Raw genomic sequence first — 26897 nt, 5'->3', positions numbered from 1 at the left:
AGTCGCCCTGGGCGCAGCGCCACACCTCTTTCACATCTGATCTGATAGACAACGCTCAAAGACACACCCAAAAAGACACATACAGACTATGGAATAGACATGCGTGTCAGACTATGTGTTTGTGCACTTTAAATGCACACAAAAGAAAATAATCAAATAGACACTTAAATGCACAGTTGGACAGGCACACAATTTATATGCTGAAACTCACACAGGGAAAATAAGAAAACAAGAAGTAACAAACCACGACCGTGCACGAAGACCTGTACAGGGCAGGATACCCCGAAGATAGTGTTCACGTTTAAACAGTGATACTCCTTAAGACAACTTACTCGTGAATATTCATTCAGATAAAAAAGGGTGTAAGGCCTTGACACAAGCTGTTGGAAAGTGACCCAGTAGACACACAACTACTCGAATGCACTCCTCTTAGCACACTTCCAGTCTGAGGTCCAGGCCCATCTCCTGGTTCAGGTGTCTGAGGCCCACAGCCTCTCCCTCGCCTGCAGACTACTTCATTTTGATGGACCCAAAAGAAAGTGAAGGGAGACTGTGGGGCAGCTAGACCCCCTAGAACATGAAAGCTAGGACTGAAGCGTCGTTTAAATATCTTTCTGTAACATGCAACTCTCTGAGGACCTACAATTCTCAAATCCCTCTTGCCTTCCCCACTCTTGGAGTTTTGAAATTGTAAGTGCATTTTCCACTGAGAACCAGTGCCAGGCCTGCTGCTTGCTAAGGGAATGAGCAGGGGTTGAGCATTGGCAATTAGCCGGAACAGAGCACCACAGACAGATAAACTGGTGACTGAGTTTATACAGCAGTACGACTGTAGCCAGGAATGTTACTTGTTGGTAGCAGTATGTTTGTTACCATTTCTTTTCACTAGTATGACCAGCCACGTGATTGCTTGGACCTGACCATAATTCTACCCACCTACACACACCCTTACTTCAGCTGAACACTTCAGCTCATGCTGTCTATGCCAGGATTTAGTACCGAGTACTGGTGTCGGACAGTAACGGGCCTGTTAAAGTACTGATCAGAGGCAGTGGTGTGCAGAAGACATTTTCGGCTGAAGTAATGATAGTGAGCATTAGAGGGAATCACAGCCTACTGAATGAATGAATTAATATGAGCTGTTTCCAAAACGTCCCAGTAGTTGCATGGCAAGCTACTTCTGCTTTGTGCACCCAGTCTGGGTCCTAAGCTCGTAATTTCTCATTTGTGTTGATTGATGTGTTATTGCAGAACAGCATGGTCGCACCGGTCCATAAGTACACACAGGATGAGAAAATGGGTACACCCATAAACATGACCAAGTTCACTGGTGTTGATTTCTGCCCCAACCTTCTACTTACTTTCAGAGCCGATACACACAAGGTGTCCAGATGGAAACTCTACCAGGTAGGACATGTGGAACCAATGGGTCTGTTAAACAGCAGTACTCCTGTGGGTACCAGGAACATCTGAAGGATTTTGTGGGCCTTGGGCCAAACATATTTTGGGGGCTCCTGTTTGGAACAGCTTTGAATTTATTATCCAATCTCAGCTTTTACATGCCCTCTTTTGCCCGGACACTGCACAGTCACACTGGTCCAAATTCTAAATATGCTTCCATAAAATATTCGAGGAAGGTTGTGTGAGTTTTTAAAAATTGTAATATAGCAACAGCTCACTCATACTATTGCAAATAATCTCTGCCACCCACTGCCATTTCTGATATGTGAGGTCCGTTTTTTATCTAAAAGTAACATTTTTATGAGTGTTGCATGGTGTTGAAAAACATAAACATAATATTTCACTCCAAATGTCTGTAATAGACTCCCACATATTACCCTATGAAAAATAAATTAAAGGAAAATGGTATTTAAAACAATCTATGTTTAAAAATCATTCATGGTCATCAGGGCAGTAACTATGTGGAGAACAGAGCCGGATCTACCAGGGGACCTCCTGACAGGGTGGGGCCCTGGGCCAGAGCCCATTTGGCCCATGCCTTAAAATGCCTCTCTCTGTGTGACAATTTCCCTTTTGGTAGAGGTGTCTGTGTGTGTCTCCCTCACCAACGACCCCGCCACCGCAGAGCCAACCTTCACGAAGGGATGAAAGAGGTAGCCGAATGGATGAAGAACAGCCACCTGAAACTGAACTCGGACAAGACGGAAGTCCTCATCCTGGGATCCTCACCCTCCGCCTGGGACGACTCCTGGTGGCCCCCCGCCCTAGGCAGCGCACCCAAACCGACAGACCACGCATGCAACCTGGGCTTCATCCTGGACTCCTCCCTCTCCATGACCAGACAAGTCAACGCCGTCTCCTCGTCGTGCTTCAACATCCTGTGCATGCTACGTAAGATCTTCCGGTGGATCCCCACCGAGACGAGGAAGACGGTCACCCAGGCCCTCGTCACCAGCCGTCTGGACTACGGCAACTCCCTCTACACCGGAACCACCGCCAAACTCCAGCGGATCCAGAACGCCTCAGCACGTCTCATCCTGGACATCCCCCGTCGCAGCCACATCTCCGGACACCTGAGAGACCTGCACTTGCTCCCGGTCAACAAGAGAATCACCTTCCGACTCCTCACCCACTCACACAAAGCCCTACACAACCAAGGCCCAGGATACCTCAACAGCCGCCTCAACTTCTACGCTCCCAAACGCCAGCTTCGATCGACCGGCCACGCCCTCGCCGCCGTCCCCCGCATCCGAAGAGCCACCAGAGGGGGACGGTCCTTCTCCTACCTCGCCGCCAAGACATGGAACTCCCTCCCGACCCACCTCTGCCTGACCTAGGACCACCTCGCCTTCAGGAAGCAACTCAAGACCTGGCTGTTCGAGCAGTAGCGGACCCCCCTCCCCTAGCGCCTTGAGACCCTCTAGGTGAGTAGTGCGCTATATAAATGCTTTGAATGATTGATTGATTGATTGTGTGTACTTGGTCAAGAATATCTCTACCAACATTATGAAAAACACATTTCTGCCCTTTAAATCAGGTAAAAAGCAGGGACAAATCGAAGAGCCAGAATAGAAAAAAAAAAAATGCAGTAAGTGCTGTTACACAAAGGGCGTAACAAGTTATGATACTGGGTAAAAAGGTAGTAACAGAGCCCAAGCTTCTAATTCGGATAACATTTCATGAGCATCTTTGCCTCACCGTCCAGAAAGACGATGAGGTGATAATTGACTCACTATTTTACAAGTTGAACCCATCAAGAATTTAGGGTGCTCTGCAGATTGAAGGCATGAATAAAAAGGTAACAGAAACCATTGAACAAAATAACTGGGTCTGATTTAACATCAATAAAATAAATGCCTTGGGGGCAGGAGAAGCTCAGGAACTCAGAACTACCATGAGACTTTCAGCATTCAGAATAACAGGAATAAGGTCCTTTCTCCACTGCTTGGAGGACATCCGACGATTTGAGGAGCAATAATGCTGAGGTTTCAATTATTCTCTGTCTAGAGTCTTTTCTGGTAATTTGAGGATTTTGATTGGCAGATGGCAACAGATGATCCAGCGACTCTTCACATATGTCAACGACAAACAAAGAAACACAGTTACCTTGAACAACACCCAAATGGTCTTTTAGGGACTTCTCCGGCGCACAAACAAAATTTAAAGCGGCAGTCTGCCAATCAGAATGTGTTTCATGCTAGTGTATGTTTAACACTTCCCTCAAGAATAAATACGGTCATTTGTTTAACTTTTGATGTTCTGGATGAGACAGGATGTTGGATGTGAACACTTAAAAGTAGTGTGCCAGGGGCTTGTAAATAAGCCCCAGTACTCTTTTTTGTTACCACAAATCTAACTATGTCGATTTTAAAAATAATTTAGACCACTCTGAAATAATTCACATTGCTGCCTCCTGATAGTTGCTGTTTCAAACTCATATTTGCACGGAGTAAAAATATTGAAAACACCAATAGTCCTCATTTTTTCACAGACATTGACTTATAAATCCTCTTCAGGGTGGTAAAGTACTGGGCAGGGGAGAACCATGCATAGAAATTCTGGGGAGTATTACCAAGGGGGGCGATAGGCAATTATCGCTGATTTAGCGGCCGTTTTCGGCCGCTAAGCGGCGATAATTCTATCGCCCTATTAGCAAGCTGTCGCTAACTGATGTTAGCGACAGCTTTTAGGCGATAGCGGGCGGTTTGGGGCCCGCTTTGCATGTCAGTGATGTTTATCGCAAATGACATGCAAAGTTGGCGTACCCAACCTGTTACCGACAGTAAGCAGTTGCTAACGTCGCTATCGCCTATCAGCAAGGCAGGCGTAGCGTTGGAAATATTCCAGCTAAGCGCGAATATCTCCAAATACTAACACCTGACCAGACCAGTTCTTAGCCATGTTATCCAATGGGAGGTGAATAACATGGCTAAGAGCATTTCATCACTAGTGTGAATGTCGCTGTATTCTCTGCGATATTCACGCATTTTGCTGCTATCGCTGGATATTTTAGCACAATGGAGAAAACGTTGCTAATAGCATGTTTTCTCCGCTAACATATCCAGCGATAGGCACATAAAAAAATCGTCACTAAGCCTATTTAGCGATAAATATCGCTACTTGTTGGTAATATGCACCTCTGTTCCTACCTTCTCTGTGAGTTCTAAGTGTAGGATTTCTAGCGCACCAACCAGGGAAAACTGATGAGAAGAGAGTCTAAAGGACACGCTTATTGACAAAATGTATAATGTAAAGTACGTTAGTGTGCTCGACAGGTGCTATTTTCTAAATGTCCTATATTTCCATCTGAGGGACCAATAGGCGCACCAGATTAGACACTTGATGACTTTTCTGCTGTTACCATTTACATTTATGGAGTTATTTATATTCTCTAACCTTTTTAGAATAGCAAAATTGGTTTCTATGTTTACGTTTCTAGTTTTGGTTAAGAGTCTTTTTAAATTATGGATAGCCAGGGATTGGTCTGTAGTATAATCAGGAACATTGGGTATTAGGTTTTTGTGCACTATAATGTTTTTAACAATTGCACATTTTGTAGCAGCCCTCCCACACCTCACAGCAAAGACCTGGAACAGCCTTCCTACACCACTCTGGACCGTGACTTCAGTTCCAGAATTCTGAAGGGTTCAAATGAGCCTGCAGGACCTGCACGCACCTTGATACCCTACTGAGTTATTAGCCGCACGTTATGAATCCTAATTGATTAATTGATTGATAATATGCTTTAGAAACGCACTTTGAAGATTCCCAATGTGTTCCCTCATTAACTGTACTTTCTTTGCTGTATGTAAACCCATGAAGATATGCTGCTCTCTCCAACATGTTATGTGTGTGTATAAGAATAATCCCGTAATTATTAAATCTAAATACCATCATCTTTATGTAATATCATTATTTAAACATGCATTGCATTATTTATGCATTCATGCTCATGATTTGATTAAAATGTATTTTTTTAGAGATTGCTAAGGTTTTCATTTTTGTTGGGAATTTATTATACAGATTTTGAAAATGGTACATTGGTTAGTGTTACATGTTCAATAGTTATTATAAAGCAGTTTAATATGAATTACATGAGGTTATCTTTAACTTATTGTTCTAGGTATGTGTGTCGAGTATAGTGGCTCAGAACAAAGTTACTATTATTTTCATTTTTGTGTAATTTTTTATCTGGGTCCATTGTTCTTTCTATATTTAAGAAACATGAATATAAAGGTACATGTTAATTATTTTTTTAGGCCTTTGGTGTGTTACAGGGAGCGTTTTGTGGGCCAGATGGTTAGGGGGCCCCTTAGCCAAATGTTCGAGGGAGCAATTTAGGGGACAAGGGAACACCTTAACTTGAGGCAGGGTGTGCGGGAACGCTCACCCTAAAATGAAGGAAACAAATATGTGAGTCATGGAAACTAAGCCCAAAGGTTGAACAGATTTATTTAGTGGGCACAGCTTCAAGAGAAAGGCACTTAAAATACAAAATAGAAACTGTAGTGACCTCGCATTCACAGAGAGTCAGACAAATTAGAAGGCCACCGACAGTTCAGGAGACTCTTCATTTGGGATCAGATCCTGAAAAGAAGACAAAGCCGTAATACCAAGCTACGGAAAATAGTGTGCATAAAAGCAAGGGAGGGTGAATAAACAGTATGCATATGAGTAACAACATCATGAGCATAGATGCAGAATATGATTCACAAAGAAATGCATACAAAAAACGGGTGGGATAATCCTCGCCTCCTAGTCCTTAATAGAATTGAAAATTCTTGTCACGAATGTTTGCAAATTTTGAATTCCATTGCAGGACAGGAGGCTCCGATTATGCTTGTTCAAAGCTGTCCCACTACAACAGAAGCAACAGTATCAATAGGTTTAAAATAAAATGTCTTGAAAACAGAATCTGAGGACCAATCAGCGGCTTTCATAATGTCAAACAAAGTGACCCCCATGGAATAGGCTTTAGAAGCCATGGCTCCACGAGCTGAGTGTGCTCCAAACACAGAAACATCAATCCCAGCCTCAGCCATGAGCCAACAAACCCATCGAGCCAGAGTAGCAGGGGTGACAGGACGGAAAGGCTTTTGCAAAGCAATTAACAATTGACCCTGCATATCTGCACGAAAAGAAGCAGTACTTACCTCATAATCCTTGAGGCACTGGACGACACACAGATTAGGACGAGCAGGGAAAGCGGGATTAGAAATAACAGTAGTGTTTGTCTTAGTACGCTTGGTAAGATGAAAGGTAACGCCATCAGGTGTGAATCGGCGGCCGGCCAGATCTAAATTGCGGACATCAGAAACCCGCTTGCAAGAGATCAAACACAGGAACATAGTCAATTTGGCCGACAGTTGCTTACGGGAGAGCAAAGAATTAACAGGCCAGGCCTCCAAAAAGCGGAGCACAACCGACACATCCCATAATGAGACATATTTAGGGCGCGGAAGTTTTGCTTGACGAATACCCTTCAGTAGTTTAGAAACCAGTGGGTGTTCGCCTGCAGGCTTGCCGTCCACCGGGAGATGACCCGCCGAGATGGCCGAACGAAAATTGTTCACTGTGCGATATGCCAAGCCCGAGGTAGCCAGTGAAGCCAAGAAATTGACTATGACAGAGACATCCGCCGAAGCAGGATCAACTTGTTGTGGAACACACCAGTCACACCAACGCTTCCAGGATCCCCTGTAACGTTTGTGGGTGTTGGAAGACCAGGCGTCAGTAATGAATCTCTCAGCGTCTGCAGAAAGGCCCTGGACCGACCAGCGTTCCCCGAAATCCGCCACGCTAGCAGAAGGAGAGAGTCTGAGAGAATCAGGGGTTGCGGGTTCCGAAGAGGATCTAAGAGGAGATTCCACTTCTGGGGAAGAAGGAGCTTCACTGCACAACTCATCTCCAAGAGAAGCGGGAACCACGGCTGAGCCCTCCACAGCGGTGCAATCAAGATGATCTCCGCCTGGAACCGTTTCGTGTAAGCCAGAACTCTGGGCAACATCATGAAAGGGGGAAAGGCATAACATAGAGTCGACGGCCACTGCTGAAGAAACGCATCCGTGGCCAGGGCATCCGGATCCGGTCTCCAACTGAAGAACAGGGGAAGCTGAGTATTGAGCCGAGAGGCAAACAGATCCATGTGACACGGACCCCATGTCCGGAGAAGAGCGCGAAAGACACGGGGATGCAACCTCCAGTCGCTGAAGTCTTTCAGGTGTCTGGAGTGCCAATCCGCAATCTGATTGTCGCTGCCAGGAAGATATTCCGCAATAACTGTGCTGCAGACAAAAATGCCAAAAATCCTTGGCAATCTCCGCCAGAAGCTTCAAGCGAGTACCGCCCAGCTTGTTGATGTAACGGACTGCAGACACATTGTCCATGCGGAGAAGAATGCAGCACTAGGACCGAAGTGGGGAGAAGCACTTGATCGCAAAGGAACCCGCCAGGAGTTCCAGACAATTGATGTGGAGAGAAAGCTCCTGAGGAGACCAATGACCCCCCGTCGAGACGGACCCGCACCGGGCTCCCCAACCCCACTGACTTGCATTTGACTCGATCACCAATTCCGGAGAGGTCCCGAAGAGGGCCCGACCATTCCAGGCCTCCATGTGGTCCAACCACCACTGCATCTCCCATCTCGCTTCCTCGGAAAGTGGAATCTGGTCCGAATAACGAAGACCTTTCCGGAGATGACTGATCTTCAGGCGCTGTAGAGCCCTGTAATGTAGGGGCGCTGGAAAGATCGCCTGAATGGAGGAGGCCAACAGACCGACAACACGTGCTAACGACCTCAACGACACAGTCGGTTTGGAAATAACAGTAGTTAGCTCCCTCTTGATATAATGTATTTTCTGAGCGGGTAAGAGAAGTTGACAGGAAAGAGAGTTGACCTGGAAACCCAAAAAGTCCAACACCTGAGTCGGGACCAAGACAGACTTCTGGAGGTTCACAAGCAATCCCAGAGACTGCAAAAGATCTATGGCCCAGTCCAGATGGGCCAACACCTGAAACGGAGAGTCCGCCAGAATGAGGATGTCGTCTAGATAAATTATTAGATGGACACCTCTTGAACGGAGAGACTCCACCACCGGCTTCAGAAGCTTCGTAAAGCACCAAGGTGCTGACGAGAGGCCGAACGGGAGAACTCTGTATTCGTACCATTTCCCCAGCCACTGAAACTGAAGAAAGCGCCGATGAGGGGGAAAGATCGGGACTGACAAGTAAGCGTCCTTTAGATCCAGATGAACCATCCAGTCCTTCTCTCGCAGAAGATCCCTCAATAGATGGATGCCCTCCATCTTGAAATGCCTGTAAACCACACTCCCGTTGAATTCCTTTAGGTTGAGAACTAGACGGGCGCCCCCGCCTTTCTTTTGCACCAGGAAAACCGTGCTGGCGAACCCTTGCGGATGACATACGGTCGGAACTATGGCTTCTTTCGACAGAAGAGCTTCCAGTTCCGCGGAAATGAATTCCTGATCCTGCATTGAAAAAGAAAGAGGAGGAGGAGGGTGGGTCTGATGCGGGCGTTGATAGAATTCTATTCGGAAACCCTGGACAGTCTCCAGAACCCAAGCATCGCTGGAGATTAATCGCCAATTGTGTAGGAAATACGGTATCCTGCCCCCAAGAATCACACTGCATGCAGGAATTAGGCTCACCTGAGGTGTTGGAATCCTGGTATCCACCATAGGATCCTCCAGAACGACCTTTCTGGTACTGGTCACGTCCTGTCTTCAAAGGGTAGAACTTGGACTTGTTCGAATAACCGGAGTCTTGTTGATGGCCTCTGTGGGACTGGGTTCCCCTTTGGGAAGGCTGACCACGGCCGGACGGACGTCCCCTACCACGTCCGGCCCTGCCAAAAACCGGACGAAAGGCCCGGCGTAAAGAGGCTTGAGCTTTGTCCAAGCCACTAAAGGTGTTGACAAATTTAGTGAGCTCCTTTAAGAAAGGCTGGCCAAAGAGCAAACCTTGGGCCTCCGGTCCAGCCTCGGAAGTGCACAGCTCAGCAAGCTTGGGGTCTAATTTAAGTAATATCGAACGCCGACGTTCGCTAGATATGGCACAACTTGCATTGCCGAGTTGGCAAATGGCTCTCTGAGCCCATTCAATGAGGTCGTCAGGGTCCACCATAGTGGAGGACTCCTTGGCCACAAATCCAAGGTCGAGGATCTTAGTGAGAGGACCCAGAAGGTCCAAGACCTTATCTTGGCAGGAGCGCCAAGAATGGTCCAGCCCTTTCTTAGGGTCCTTCGCAAATACGTCAGGAGTTTCAGCCAGGTGATCCACTAGGTCTGGACGCGGACACTCAGAACGAAGACGGGCCCTCACGTCCTTATCAAATGGCTGACGTATGTGAGCCTGCACGTATTGAGCCACTGCAGGTCAACGGAGCCAAGCAGAAGAGTTAGGGTGGACAATGTCAGAGGGCTCAAAAGATAAGACAGGGGGATGCGTGAGCGCATCAACATAATGCTCCTTACAGACCCTCTTTTTAGGAGGGGGACCTGCCTGGTCAGCGGAGGATGAAGAGTCTTGATCATCCGTGCCTGCAGGGGAAACAGCAGTAGATGCCTCAACTCTAGGCACCGGTTTAGCAGTACGCAAAGCCTTAGCCAATTTCTGAAAATCTGAAGAGTGAGAAGTAGCAGACTTGCGTGAAGCAGGAACCCATCCTTGCTGCTGCGCATATTGGGTTAAATGGCGCTTCAGAGGCGTGATGGCTCTCACCAAGGCTTGGTTGACCGAATGCTGGACCCCTTAGTCAAGCTCCTCCACCAAATCATACTCCATAGACTCCGAGACGTCGTCCTCCTCATAATAGTCATCCCCATATGAAGCACTCATGGTCTCACAGAATGAGAAGTAAGTATATAGCCCACTGGATGACTAGAATCTTGTATGCCAAAGGCAAAATGCAGGGGGAGTGCAAAAACCCCAACAGCAAGCCAAGAAGCAGGAAAAAAATACTGCCCAATTCGAAATTTTAAGGTGGAGGGAGGGCTTGCTGAATACAAAAAAAATTACACTCTAGGCAGTGCCTATGCCAATTTTACAACCCAAAGTGTCTTCAGCAACAATGGGCGTCTGAGGGTTAATGCGCTGGCTGTGGGCGTCGACGCTGACTAGAGGCGTCTCTCAGGAGGCTTCAGAAGGTCGAGAAGCCAAGGAACCAGGAAATGTCTACCGCGCATGCGCGGGGTTCCAGGAAGCCAGACGCATGAAACAGAAAGCTTGCGCTGCTGAGCGCGAGGCTCCTAAAACCCCTGGTCTCCCGCTCCACAAGAAGAGACACACCGGCGCAGAGCGCCCGAGTCAAGAGGAAGGCGAGCACGCGCTTCCGAAATGAACGCCGAGGGATTTGAAATCGACGAGCCGATAAGACGGCAAACAAGCAGCAAATGCTCGAGAAAAGCAAACCAAGCGCTAGCAAGGCTATCAACAAAGCGCTAAGAAGCACAAAGCAAGGCAAGCAGAAACAGTCAAACAATACCAGCAAAAGCGATAAGGTAAGACAAAATGCACTTAACTGGCTGCGGAGCTGCAGAGAAAGAGGAAGAGTGACTGTCTCTATGGTCTTCTATACCACAGACTCTATGGTTGTTACCCATGTTTCTGGGTATTGTAGTTCTTTTATTTCTATGGCTGCTGGGGCTCATTAAAGAAATGAGAAAGCATAATCGGAGCCTCCTGTCCTGCAATAGAATTACTCACGGATAACACTTCCCTCCTTTACACGAATGTAAAATCCGCTGGCTTTATCTTCTTTAAACCTTGAATGCAGCTCCTGTGTGAAAGTGTTCCGATGATACTAGAATTCAATAAAGAAAGAAAAAAAATGGCTGCTCGACGTTGCGCAGTGACGCACTTGTAGACCTTCTTGGGTCAAAGGTTGAAAGCGTCTGACGCTGGCTGACACGCAGAAGATTATGATTCATTACCAGAATCCACGGAGGTTCTAAGATGTCATCATGAGCTGGCTGCTTGCTTTCAAAGAGGTGAGTAGCGCGAGCAAAGTTCACACTTTCAAATAGCTACGTGACAGTTTCTTGGATCTTCACAGTTAAATAGACAAAATACATGTCAAATCTTTTCGCAAGTAAAATGAATTGCAGTGTCGATATTTAGTGGTCTCAAAGTCACAAACATGCCATAAATAAGCTGTTAATTGAACTAAGTTGCGTAAATGTCAGAAAAATAAGTAGAGGTTAAACGCCTTGGGCAGCAGGAAAACACCTACTTTCAATCCAGGGCTTCACACTTAAATCATGACCCTTATGCCCTCCGAAATTTCACTTTAATCCTTGTAAATGTCTCAGAATACTTTCTCCTTATAACATTAAACGCCTAGGGCTGCAGGCTGTCCTGATTGTAACGGACAGTGGTTGGGCCAAGCAAGGCGTTTCTTGTATTTCAAGAAGAGTTTAATAATTAAGGAGAGGCTTCAAAGAAGAAAAACATTTACGGTAGATTGTTTTAAACACAGACCTACTTTAAAGCTGTGAGTTTGTCTGTAGTTTCAGTTTCTTTACTTTCATAGATTATTTCCTGTATGCTGTAGGTTCCTTATTTCATTCTTTATTTTCCTCTTGTTTTCTATTTAGTCTTGTTTCTTATTTCCTTTTGCACGCTGTTGGTTCTTTTAAGTACAGGCTCTTCTCTGTAGCTTGTAAGGTGTCCAAAAGTCGCCAAAATGTTGTGGGTAAAAGAGGTTCTTGAGTCAGGAATATATTCAAGTTGCTTTATTCAAGATAGTTACAGGTCCAGATGTTAAGATAGTAATAAAGGACCCCACCAGGAGTGACCTCCCTGTTACTCAGCCTGTCTGCACCAACTGCCAGTAAACTACAGGCAAAGCCCCCAACATTCTATGATATCATGAGGTATTCTCACAGTGACATCATGTGAGCCACAGGGAGACAAAGATCACTTACAACACTTATCATTGAAGGACACGATCCTGATGATTATAGGGACCCACAAGGATTGCAAGGCGGTGGTTTCAGATTAATTCTTTATGCTCCAATAAAGCATTGTTAAAATGACTCCCTGCCAAACGTTGCTCCTAAAGTCCACTTTCAGGTATTTTTTACTTTTTTATTTTTTCCTTTTGTCACAGCCACTATTTTTTTCAACTTAATCAGATTTTTTGAAGGAATTTGACCCATTCTTATTATAATGCACTGGAATGCTTTGTCAGTACTTTGGATTGCCTTTTTTGCACTCATCACAGCTTGGAATGATGGTCTCTTTCCTGGTGTAAATTTATTTGGAGGTTTTTTTCATTTCAATTAACAGCTCTTTCAGGATATCAATAACGATGTATGTGGCTCTGACTCTTGGTACCAAAATCATTAGTAGCATTGAGTTTAATTATTTTCCCGCCGTCAAAAGTGAGTTTAGGTTGGCTATTTCCACTCTTCTCCATAATACCTTCTGTTCAGAATTGCACCAGTCCTAAGCTCCTCCTCCAACTCTGAAAAGGAGTCATGCTGATGTAGGTGAAAGCAATTCAAGGCCAATGCAGACATAGTTCAAGTCGCAACTTGTTGAAAAGAAGCACAAACAAAACATCAACAGCATTTGTCAATTCCAGTGAAGAACCATACCTTACCGCATTAGTTATGTAATTAAATTATTCAACACGGTTGCACCATTTGGATCAATAAGTTTATCCCATGCATCAGTGCCCACACTTAGACAACAAAACCAATGCAAAGTACCAGCTGTGTGGCCTGCTCATAGTCAGTGGTTGATAACCTGTGCACAAGCTCTCAGCTCACTAGCTCATTGTCACCAAGCACTGGGTGGTATTTGGATATACTATTGAGTTAATAATATTGAACTACCAAATATCAAGTGTTTTAATATTGCTGCCCCTGAAGAGGTGTTGAAGAGCTTTTTTGGCGAGTAGCACGCTATTCCAGAACCAATGAAGGATTAAAGGTGAATTAGTATACTAAAATATAAAAATAATTGGAGTGGTGGACATGTTAGTCTGGTATTTTGATTGAAAAGGATAGTGTAGGGATAGAAGATGGAAGGTTTTTTATATATATGCCTCAATTATGTGCCACTGTCTGAGATGTTTCAAGCCCCGCGTCGGGTGTGAATCGACAGGCATGCTGTAAACTGGATCCGCCCGCCGATCAGGCTTTTACCTCATGAAGGTTGCTGCAGTGGATGTCAGAGTGCGTCTTCAACAGGTGGTCTCCTTGGAGCTTTGATATATATATTTATACATATATATATATATATATATATATAGCTGCACGTTTCTGTGTCCCAGTGTAGGCTTCAAAAAAAGATTGGCTGGCACGCTGGTATCCCTTACAGATGCGTTTCGCTTTTGCAGGCTTCGTCAGAAAAAAAAAAAATATATATATATATATATATATATATGCAAATGTCTAGTGCTGCTGAGGCGCGAGGAAAGTCGCACACAGGATTTCTTGGTTGAAGGAATGTGTTTGCTGACTTGACACTTTTCTACAGCACTGTCTTTTCAAAAAGTCATACAAAGACCAAAGGGAGGCCATGTCTTTTTAAAGCATGTTCAGTATATACCATAGACATAGAAAACATATGCATTTCCTGTTTGCTTGTTCTGTGCGGTCAGTAGGTAAAAAAACTCGAACAAATCTTTATGAATTCATTCTTGATCAATTTGGTGAGCAATTTAAAAAGCATGTCATGATAACAACAGTTTAAAATAATGGTAATTTAAAAAATAACATAAAGAAAGTGCATCATGATAGCTTTAAGGTTGGTGAAAATTAAAGCGCGCCTTATCCAAAGTGTGAGGTGGTTGCAGCCCAGTGGCAGGCAAGCTTCGAGGATACAAACAGAGCAAGAGCAAGAGGGGTGTGGTGGAGGGGTAGTGCACAATTATGGAAGTGATTAATAGCCCTATGTGTCCAGTGCAACACAGAGTGGTGTATGGAGGGCAAGTGCCCAACGGGAATTATCCCAATACAGATCACAGGAGGTCCAGAGGATGCAAGACAATGGGTAAGGCCAACACTTGGTCTGTTAAGGGGTTTGTAAATGAAAATCGAGATTGCGGAGGAGCAGTGAATTCGATAGGTGGTGGGGTAGGTAAGGTGGCAAAACGCCAGAGATTGTGAAAAAAGTATGGTATCTTAACAAGGTAAATAATAAATAATAAATAATAAAGAATGCAAACTGTCATTGGGTAAGGATTGTCTATCAAAACTCACTGACGTGAGCAAAACAGTAACATGATACTTAATGGCACTAGGGCGTTATCAAGAATGTGTGAGTCTGGAATGTTGGTTGGTGGGTACATGGCGGTATCCAATGGGTTACACATATTTAAGGTTGGGGGAGAGATGGTGAGCCTTCAAATTACAGTTGTGGAACTGTGGACAGAGAGCAAAGTAAGTTTCAGCCCCGGTGGACGTGAAGGTCCTCCTCATGATTGAGGCCTTCCGGGGTCTTGCTCTGTAGCCTCAAAATGTATTCAAATTCCAGGCATCACAGATGATGTTCCCGATCACCTCCTGTATATATATATATATACATATATATATATATACATATATATATATATATATATATATTACCTACTGGCGGTCGCCAGTAGGTATATATAGTTAGGATTTTTTCCCTATGGGATTTCTGAAAATTCTATGTCTAATAACTTTGGCGTTTGTGGACGGAATCGGCTGAAATTTTCAGGACAATGGCACATTTTGTTTTTGAGCAGCTCCTGGAAATTTGGGGGGGGGTCGTCAAGGGGGGGCCGAGAAAAAAGGGGGGTCCCAAAACGCGTTTTTCCCATGTTAATTTCCATACGGCGGTTGGACTCACTTTTAGCCCGAACGGCTGAATGGATTTCCACGAAACTTGGCAAAATTGTAGGGACTGTTAGCCCGATGTGCCTTTGCTAGGTCTCAATATATGTGCTTCAGTGGATTTTGAGAAATTAACGTTTAAATCAAGATATATATCTGTAACAGCGCTCCGGGCAGCGATCCGGTTAGCGAACTTTTCGCGTATCGGAACTTTGCGATGCGAAGCTGATTGGCCCTCCGGTGTCTGTCAACATTCTAAACACTCCGGAGCGGCCGCCATCTTGTCTCTCGGTAGGATCGAGAGACAAGAGGAGGCCAAAACAAAGGGGGAAATTACCATAAGGGGGCATAGTAGATCCTCGTTGACCCCCTAGGTTTTATGTGGAGGTTTTAAAAGGGCCGAGGAGGGTCAACAAAATTTTTTTTTTTTTTTTTTTTTTGCGTGGTAAGCGCCAAGTTCGCGAACCGGAAAGCGTTCTGGGCAGCGTACTATAAGGATAAAAGAATGATAGACTTTTCTAATACTGTATGTTAATTATTTGTTGTTTTTGTTCGTTTTTTTTTATTTATTTATTTATTTTGATTAAAAAAAAATTAGGAGTCAGAATTTTCATAGTTCATTAAAACTTCCAGCATTACATCATCTGGAATCTCCTCAAACATGCTTGTTTCTATGTCTTGTAAGCTTTCAATAAATTGTTCATCAAAAGATTCATCCATAAAATCTTCATCCAAAATTTCTTCAGTTAAAATCTCTTCTGTTGTAATGTCGAAGGAAACATTGATTTTTTCGTGCTCCCCTTCCATTTTTGTTGCTGTAAATTGCATAAAAAAATAATTATATTAGAAGAGTTAGGGCACTGTTGGGTTTAAGTTCAGACAGGTAGTTCTGTTTTTTTAACAGTGAAGTTAAAGTAAGTAAATTCATAATTATAGCAGAGAAGTGTAAGTCAATCAATAAATATAACAGAGGAGCTTATCTGTATCCATAACTATAGCAGGGGGACAGTAAATAATTATCAAAAAACGTTTTTACAAATTAATTTTAAGTGCCACTTACAAATTATCAATTTACTTTACAGGGAGGTGAAAAGGCTCTTGAAATGTAGTTCAGGAAGTAGTAGTGAAAATGGGTGTGTTTCCTTCTCTTCTTTTATATATATTCAGGTACATAACCAATCAAATGTCAAGAAAAAAAAATTGAAAATGAAAGTAAAATTTTCATTGGTTGTCAATTCCAATACTTTAGATGTGTTTTGTGAAGTAATTTACCTCAGGGTATTTAGATAGGTCTACAGGCTAAATGGCTAAATGAAATTTCAATCAAATTTGTGACAATGAAAGGGATTGTTATGTAGTATGAGCTAATCTATATTTGGTGAGAGTGTCTCTAGTCGTTTTTCTGTAAATTACTTTCCCACCTTTTTTTAGGACTGCTTTCTGGAAAGCGGCCCGGTTAGCGAACCTTAAGCGTCACGGGAGTCCACCATTTTGTGTTTCGGTCGCATTAAGATACAAGATGGAGGGCAAATAATGTTTAGAATGGGTAGAAGGGGTCATGGTAGACTTATCTTGACCCCCTAGGTTTTCTGAGGGTGGCTGAGGAGGCTTATATGTGCGGAAAAAAAAAAAAAAAAATTCCGCGAGGTTAGCTTTCGGTTAGCGAACCGGGTAGCGCCCCGGGGAGCGTATTTTGTGGAAAATTAGTGAAAAAAGTTAGAAAAAAATAATAATTGTGAGTGATCAGATGAAGGGTAGCTCTGAGAAGAGCTTTTGGGTTTATGGTACATTTAGGTACTTATAAGTAGGTACCAATGCACAGTCTTAAATTCAGAATGAAAATTCTGTTGCCCTCATCTGAGAAGTGAACTCCATCTCCTCTGTAGATATCTTGCATGTAGTAACGCAAGTTATTGTTGTACAGGGAGCCCATTCCATGGTCTCTCATGAAAGCTGAAACAGATTTGTTTACATGCTTCCTCGCTTTCTCAATTTGTGGAGAAAATTGGTTGGACCACCTCCATTTTTGTCTTTGGCATATATTGGAATATACCAAGGCAGTTTGAGGAAAAAGTGCCATTAATTGCTCAAAGGTGTCCTTTAAAAGCATTTCCAGACCTACCCCTGTCAAAGTGCCCAAATCATTACCTCCACAGTGCACTATTAACAGGTCAGGTTTTGGCAAATGCATAAAGGTTTTCACCAATGGAATCAATTGGTGACATTTTAATCCTCTTTGGCCCAACCACTTAATTTCCACATCTTGTAAATTGAGGTTGTGTAAATTTCTGTTCTCAGCATACCTTTGAGCCCAGTGGATGTAACTATGTCCAACAATCCAGACCTTAAACATGGTGGGAGAAGGTTGGGCTGCAGTCAGATGAAGTGTGGTAATGAAAGGGCAGTTGAAACAGTAGGAGTTTGTAAAGAAAAAAAACTATGGATTTCCAATGCTAATGATTCACTAGCAGTGATTGGTGCATTTCCATTTCTGAAAACAGAAAGTTAGGGTGCATGGATGTGTTCTTTGAAAGATGTAATTTGAATGGTCAAGGAAGAAAATTTTAATGAAAGATTGCACTGGATACGCAAGTGCACTGAGAGTTCAGAGTTCAATTGAAACATTGTTGTGTGAATTTGCAAACATGAGAGGTCTTCCAGGAGGTCGTTGCTATGGAAAAAAGGCAGAGAGGGCAGAGGGGGGAAGGGTTTTGATTTGAAAAAAGTGAGGGAAGAGTTATGATTGGCTAATATGAGAGATATGTGAAATGAATATCTGTATTTCTGTGCTTTCAATAGCTGCAGACTCTGGAGTGCATCCTTTTTCTTCTGCTGAAGACAATTTGGTGTATTTCTGAGACTGTTTTCAAAACTCAAAAAGTATTTGCTAAGGTGAGAAAAGATTTATTTATTTTAGATAGAGAATAATATGAATTAAGGAGAAAATGATGAAGAAAGCTGTGTTTTTAAACTGTGGCTTTGTCTGTAGTGATATAGAAATAGATTTTGTTACTTTGAGAAATTGTAATTGCATATTCGGTGTAGTATTCTGGAATGCAGTAACACAAGTTATTGTTGTATATGAAGCCCATTCCATGGTCTCTTATGTAAGCTGAAACAGATATGTTGTTTTTAAAAACCATTTTTGAAATCAATTACATTTCTGGATATGTACTGCTAGAGCTTCATAGGTTGTTTTGCGTCATATTTATAAGGCATTTGAGTGTCTTTGATGTTATTTTTTCCTTTTTAAATGGAAAGCATTTCTCATGGGGCAAGTGTCTTGTAAATACGCTCCCACCTGCGCTTGGCAAATTTAGATTTTGATTATGGGAGTTACATAGCCATGTTAATAATGTCGAAAAAATGGTGCTAGGGCATTCCAGAAAACGCTTTCATGTGTCTCAAGGACATTTTCAGTCATTTCCTCTTGAATGCAGGTATACAATTGATTTATATGCTGTGTTTAAAAACGATTCTTTTCTATGATGTTATTTTTTCCTTTTTAAATGGAAAGCGTTCCTCATGGGGCCCTGAGCAGTTCTTAGCCATGTTATTTAATGGGAGGTGGATAACATGGCTAAGAGCATTTGCTGGATAATGCATGAATATCGCTGACTTTTCAGCGATATTCATGCATTGCGGCCGTTTTTTTTCGCATTTGCGAGCAGTTCTTAGCCATGTTATCCAATGGGAGGTGGATAACATGGCTAAGAGCATTTGCTGGATAATGCATGAATATCGCTGACTTTTCAGCGATATTCATGCATTGCGGCCGTTTTTTATCGCATTTGCGATAAACCTTGCTAAGGAGAAAATGATGAAGAAAGCTGTGTTTTTAAACTGTGGCTTTGTCTGTAGTGATATAGAAATAGATTTTGTTACTTTGTGAAATTGTAATTGCATATTCGGTGTAGCATTCTGGCATGCAGTAACACAAGTTATTGTTGTATATGAAGCCCATTCCATGGTCTCTTATGTAAGCTGAAACAGATATGTTGTTTTTAAAAACCATTTTTGAAATCAATTACATTTCTGGATATGTACTGCTAGAGCTTCATAGGTTGTTTTGGGTCATATTTATAAGGCATTTGAGTGTCTTTGATGTTATTTTTTCCTTTTTAAATGGAAAGCATTCCTCATGGGGCAAGTGTCTTGTAAATACGCTCCCACCTGCGCTTGGCAAATTTAGATTTTGATTATGGGAGTTACATAGCCATGTTAATAATGTCCAAGAAATGGTGCTAGGGCATTCCAGAAAACGCTTTCATGTGTCTCAAGGACATTTTCAGTCATTTCCTCTTGAATGCAGGTATACAATTGATTTATATGTTGTGTTTAAAAACGATTCTTTTCTATGATGTTATTTTTTCCTTTTTAAATGGAAAGCGTTCCTCATGGGGCCCTGAGCAGTTCTTAGCCATGTTATCCAATGGGAGGTGGATAACATGGCTAAGAGCATTTGCAGGATAATGCATGAATATCGCGGACTTTTCAGCGATATTCATGCATTGCGGCCGTTTTTTTTCGCATTTGCGAGCAGTTCTTAGCGATGTTATCCAATGGGAGGTGGATAACATGGCTAAGAGCATTTGCTGGATAATGCATGAATATCGCTGACTTTTCAGCAATATTCATACATTGCGGCCGTTTTTTGTCGCATTTGCGATAAACCTTGCTAATAGCAAGGTTTATCTGCGATAAAAATCGCCGATGTGCGGCGATAATTTTTGTCTCTAAACAAGTTATCGCTAGTTGTTGGTAATATGCCCCCGGGTTTTTGCTTGCAGGAATCGGGAGGCGGGAGAGTAGCACTGAAATCAGTAGTCTGACGCCTGAATCGGGAGGGTTGGCATGTCTGGATTCTCTACAGCTAGGGCCATAAACTACATCCGCAGGGCTAGGTGATAGCCTGGGACCGGCCTGGCATGTAAAATGGCTGCCGTGCACGACAAAATGGTGGCATTGTAAAAAAGGCAAGATGGCGCAGACAATGTTTATCAATAAGGATTCATTTATAACAAAATATTTTATCGCACTGACAAATTGGTGGTCAACACTTCCTGATTTCCTTCGAATCGAACGTTAACAGACGTCACGCAGCAAAAAAAAAAAAAAAAAGCTCACGCACAGCCTCTGGAACACATGTATCAACATATATGAGCCTCCTCAGCCACCCTCAGAAAATATAAGGGATTAGGATACGTCTCCCGCACCCCCTTATACCTAGTAATTTAATTAAAACGAAGCACAAAATGGTCTCCCGCACCCCCTTATACCTAGTAATTTAATTAAAACGAAGCACAAAATGGCGAATTCCCGTTTCGCCAGCAGTTTGCGGCCCAGTTCGGTGTTCGGGAAGCGCTTCTACCGTGAAAAATATATTTTTTTTATTTTCCCCACGGGACCCTTTAAAAACCCCAACAACATTCCTAGGGGGTCAAGAGGGGTATACCTTGCCCCCTTTCATTAAATTCCCCCTTCGTTTTTCACCTCTTCTTCTCTCTCGATCCTACCGAGAGATAAGATGGCGGCCGCTCCGGACTGTTTAGAATGTTGACAGACACCGGGGAGCCAATCAGCTTTGCATCGCAAAGTTCCGTTTCGCAGGTGGGAGCGTATTTACAAGAAACTTGCACCATGAAGAACGCTTTCCATTTAAAAAGGAAAAATAACATCAAAGACACTCAAATGCCTTATAAATATGACCCAAAACAACCTATGAAGCTTTAGCAGTACATATCCAGAAATGTAATTGATTTCAAATAATGACTTACTTCATTGGTAGGCCTTCACATGTATTATCTCCTTTGTTTTCTTAAGTGAAAATCTTATCTGCAACCATGTGTTGGCCTCACCTCAAATAAACAAAACAGGCGATGGACTGAATGAGGATCAATGACACACATTCACCCCAGTCCAAAGATCTGGGCCTAAACAAACCTTTAGATAGGCCACACCTTATCGTCATCCTGAATTAATCATTTAAAATATTAGGGAGAGATTTATGATTGTTGTATGCCTGTTTTGTAGCACTGTGTGTCATTTTTGTGATGCAGTGCTGGTGCAAAAGATTTGCTATGTTAAATAATAAGTAGGGCATTAAGTTTTTGATGACTGTTATTCATTTACTGTTTGGTAATAGTGGTTATTAACATTTTTTATTATATTTTTCCACAGATTCAACTGCAGATTTTTTCATATTTTGAAAAATGCCTACGAAAAATAGAATTAGAAAGGCTAGAAAACGTCAAAGACAGCAGGATGATCTTTTATTGCAGCAGTCCTCTTCCCCAAATACTTATCAAAACACCAAGAAAGCTCCGGGTAAGAGCACAAAATCATTCTTAAAAAATATTTTTAGTAAAAAAAGTATTTATCGCAAAAATGTTTCAGTTCAGAAAAAGAAGAGTAATTTAAATGGAAAGAAAAGACCCATCAAAAATGTTACTGGTAGAGGAAGAGATAACTCTGTGCATGATAGTAGAAGGAAAGAACAGTTTAGGGACATTCGAAAACGAATGTTCCGTAACAGGATAATAGTTAATTTATTAAAAAATATTAAGAAAGGCCAACAGAAAGTGGCATTTTATAAGAAGAAGAAAAATGTAGAGAAAAATATTGATCATGCTTTTGAAATTAAGCGAAAGTTGTTTATTTTGGTAATCAATAGAATTAGGAAACTAAGCAAGGTAATTTCTGATTTCAAAACAAACAGTAGATGGAAGAGAGTAGTAAATCGTAGTAACTTTTGTGAAGTTTTTTTCCGGAGAATGGATGCATAGTTCAAGTTCTGAGGCATTTTTTAATGAGGAGAGTTATTTTCAGGATAATGATTTGGTGTTTGCAGTTGACACCAGTGGTCGAGCTTATGAAGTGAAGGATGGTTGTCCAGTTGAAAAAGAAAAACTTGTGACAACAGAGACAGAAGAGGCGCTAAGTGATGAGGTTTTAGGAAGACGTCCTAAGGGTCCTGTGTACATTTGGACGTGTAGTTCTATTTGCAGTGTGCGACAGGTTTCCATCAATTTGCTTTCTGATTTTATACGGACATTTAATAAGAAAAGTTTGAAGCAGATAATGAAGTTGTTGCAAGATTTAGATCCTTGCAGAGTGAGACAAATGACAGGTTTGCGTGGTCATTCACTGGCTTGTCTTTCCAGGAGAGTATGCCAGAGTGTTTTTCATCATTTCAGGATGCTAGCAGTGCATCATAATAAAGTGAGAAAATTAGCGAGAATGTTGTATTATGCTAAGAGTCCAGCAATTATGCTTAAACAATTATGTGCTGCTCTTTTGCATGGTTCTGAAATAGATGTGAAGAATATTTGTGAAGAAATTGAGTTTTGTTACTTTAGTAGTAAAGATGAGAATGTTCAAATTGACCCTGAAGTAGAGGGTAATGTTGAAGATAATGTACAGGTTTCCAGTACAGATAATTTTCAGAAGGAAATTGCCACGTTTCAGATCAAATCAAGTGAGAGGCCTAATTTCACTTGTGTATGTTGTCGACGCACTTATTATAAGAATCAGACTAAGGTAGTGGATTTATATGCAAAAAGTGAAAGGGAAAATAATAGTGAATGGAAGGATTTTGCCACATACTTGATGGTAGAAAATTATTTTGATTTGGGATCGGATCAACGTGTGTGTACTTATTGTTGTAATAAATTAAACCAAAACCAGATGCCTGCTAGGGCAGTTCATAATAATCTGGAATTGGTTGAGATTCCTTCTGAATTGAAGGATTTAAATACTTATGAATCTATTTTGATTCAAAGTATCCATCCCTTTCAGGCTATTGTAAGAATGGAGCCAAAGACAGGGAAGTTGCCTCCAGCAGATTTACAGAGAGGATTAAAGGGAAGAGTTGTTTATTTGCCTCTAGATTTGAATAAAAACATTAGCACAATTGGAGTAGAAAAAGTGGAAGAGGAACCTCTGGTTATCTTGGTTAATGGTGTTCCGACAAAGAATAAGAAAATATGGCAAGATTTAGTGGATGTTAGGAAAGTCAAAAAGGCAACATTGTATTTGAAGAAAAATAATAAGTACTATAAGAATGTATATGTTGCAGAAGAGGAAGTAAGTGATGAAGAGGATAGCGATTTGTGTGCTGGCCAAATTGAGAAAGTAGAGGCCTCTAAAAGTGAAGAAATATATGAACATTATAGTGTTCATCCTTTGCATTCCAAGGAAGTCATGGGGAATGCTATTGAGTTGTTTCAAATGAAACAAGCCAAAGGGAGTCCCATTAGTGTTTGGGAGGAAATTTTGGAAGCTCGGTGTTTCCCACAGCTATTTCCCACAGGTCGAGGAGGAAGATATGATGAGCGATCTCATCAAATTCCTGCGTCTGAATACCGGACTTTACGATTGTATGCAGAAGATCCTAGGTTTCGTCAATGCATTCCCTATTTGTTTCATCTCCTGTTTGAAAGCGATCTGTCTGGACTGTCATATGCAGTGAACCACATCTTAAAAAGTGGTATACAGATGCGAAATATTTCGGCAAGGGACTTTATGCATAAAGTCAATGTCCAAGACAGTATTTTGGATTCTCACTTAATTAATCTCATGGCGTGTCAGCGTGGTACTAATGAGTACTGGTACCGTCGTCATGGTGATTTAAAATGTATGCTGAGGAACTTAGGAACTCTGACATGGTTCCTCACTCTGAGCTGTGCAGAGTATGGCTGGGAAGACTTACTTCAATTTCTACGAGAGGCAAATGGAAATATTGAAAACATTGAATTCAAGACACCTGGAGAACTGTGTTCTTTGGATCCTGTGAATGTATGCAGGTACTTCAATCATAGATTTGAAGCTATGATGTCTTTCATCACAAATAAGAAGAATCCACCTCTTGGAGAGGTGTTGGATTTCTTCTGGAGAAAGGAGTACCAAGCAAGAGGAGCTCCTCATATACATATGTTGTTGTGGATCAAGGATGCACCTAAATTTGGAACAGATTCGGATGACTTAGTGATGAATTTCATAGAACAGTATTCTACGTGTGCTGTTCCAAACGCAACGGAGAAGAAAAGCCTAAGAGAACAAGTTCTACGTTTCCAAAGCCATCGTTGTGGAAAGTACTGTCGTCGTAAATTCAGAAACAAGGACAAGTTCTACACCAAATGTCGTTTCAACTTTCCACGACCGGTGATTTCTAAAGGAAGAGTGAACAGTTTGATGTCTTCACTGCGACATAATGTGACGAGGAAATCACCCAAAAATACATACAATTTGAAAAGGAACGAAGAGTCCAAGTACATCAACAACTACAACCCAGTGATTTTGTCCATGTGGAATGCTAACATGGATATACAGTTTGTGGGTGACAACTGTATGGCTGTGGCTCGGTATGTGACATCTTACATTACCAAAAAAGAAAAGACAGAACTCAAGGATATGTGGGAGGACATTTCCCATGAAAAGAGCCTCAGCAAGAAGTTGTACAGTTTCAGTCTGAAGATGTTGTCGCATCGAGAAATCGGAGCTTACTTATGTTCAGATCGATTGTCTTCAGCAAGTCTCTATGCCAAATCCAGGAGTATTGTTTGGGCGAGTCTTGGTCTTGCTGCAACACGAAATCGAGTTCTAAAACCTGTCCGGGAAATTGAATATTTGGCAGAAAAGGAACCAAACAGTACCGATATTTTGAAGACCAACATGTTGGATACATATTATCCAAATCGAAGCAGTCACCTTGAGAATGTTTGTCTATATGAGGTTCTACAAAATTATATATTCAAGAGGAACATCAAAGAAGATATTGAGAAAGGAGTGTATGCTGTAATTGGAAGTGAGGGATGCCTGGTCAAGCAAAGAAAATGCCAATTAGTAAACCATCGAAAATTGAGTGGCGAATCTCCAGAAAAAAAGGAGTTTTTCTATTTAGCACTTTTGCAACTTTTCAAGCCTTGGGGTGCAGAAGAGGAACTGCTTGGAGATTTCCTCTGTTACGAAGACTCTTTCACTGCTGCTAAGGAGACCATAGAATGTCCTGCTTTTCCCAAATATCAAGAAATGCTAACTTTGGAAATTGAGCAGGAAGCAACGATTGCAGCCGAGATTGCCAGAGACAGTTCTCAGGACAGTCAGAGTTCTGTTTCATTGAGTCAAGATCCACTTGGAGGACCTATTATCGAAAATGAAGCTGCCACTGCTATGAATGAAGTGGAAAGAGCCATGGCACATGCTCAGGAGGATTCAGTTAACTTAGAAGACTTGGAAAAACAACTCAACGTTGAGCAGAGGAAAATATATGATGAAGTTACCAAGCAAATTGAGCATGGATTAAGTCATGAGAAGAAAGAGTGCTCATGTACATCGTTGAAGCCTGTCCGACTGTATGTGAGTGGAGAAGCGGGAACTGGAAAAAGTTTCCTCATTAAAGCAATTTCATGCTATCTGCAGGAAAGGACTGAGTCATCGCTGTCTTGTGTTGTCACCGCTCCTACTGGACTTGCAGCACATAACATTAAAGGTATTACTTTGCATCGTCTACTGATGCTGCCGGTGGAGTATGACAACAAATTACAATACCACAAGTTATCTGGGGATGCTTGCTGTGAAGTTTCAAGAGTCTTGAGGAAAATGAAACTAATTATCATTGACGAAGTAAGCATGGTTTCCAATGTCATGCTTGCCTTTGTGCATTTGAGAATGCAAGAAGTACTTAAAACTGAATATGATGTGTTATTTGGTGGCAAACACATCATTGTTTTTGGAGATCTTCTGCAGATGACACCAGTAAAAGGACAACCTGTGTTCAAAATACTCACGCATGAAGATACCAGGAAGTGCCTAGAGAGCATTGGCAACGTCAATATATGGTTAAACTTCAATTATGCTGAACTGCATGAAAATATGCGTCAGGCAAAAGATGAAGATTACAAGAATATTCTACAAGATATTAGAATTGGAAAAGTGACCGAGCATGGAAAAGAAGCTTTAAATGCACAATTACTTTCAAATTTATATCCCGAACAAGAGATTGTGGCTGAGAATATTTTTCAGAAAATTACTGAGAAGAAATCCGGAATATGTTTGATGCCAACTCTTGCAGAATGTGCCATCTTCAACAACAAAATGTTGAATTTAGAAAAGCAAGAGATTGTGAAACTTGAAGCTATTGACAAAATAGAGCATATGGGATCAACAATTATTTTGTCAGAGAATTTGAAATCAAAATTGGATTCATTAGAGAAGACTATATCTAAAACAGCGGGTTTTGAAAAGACTTTGAATGTGTGTTTAAATTGCCGAATCATTTTGAGAAGGAATTTACATGTTGAAAGAGGTCTGGTAAATGGATCAATGGGTAATGTTGTTGATTTTGAGAAGTACAGAAATAGAGATGGAATAGAATTTTTAAAAATTAAATTTGATGGCATTGAGGAAGTACAGCTAATTGGTCGTTGTTCTGCTAGGTTTTTGCTTGTTAAAGGCTTATATGTTCACCGTAAACAGTTTCCAGTTTGCTTGGCATATGCGGTGACAATCCATAAATCGCAAGGTTTAAGTGTAGACAGTGCATTGGTGAATATTGGCAGTTCTGTGTTCAAGGAGGGTATGGCATATGTGGCATTGTCACGAGTTACAACT

The sequence above is a fragment of the Lissotriton vulgaris genome, chromosome 1_2 (assembly GCF_964263255.1).
Source record: "Lissotriton vulgaris chromosome 1_2, aLisVul1.2, whole genome shotgun sequence".
NCBI classification, from domain to species: Eukaryota; Metazoa; Chordata; class Amphibia; order Caudata; family Salamandridae; genus Lissotriton; species Lissotriton vulgaris.
The sequence above is the reverse complement of the archived record's forward strand: the minus strand, read 5'-3'. Positions refer to the sequence as shown.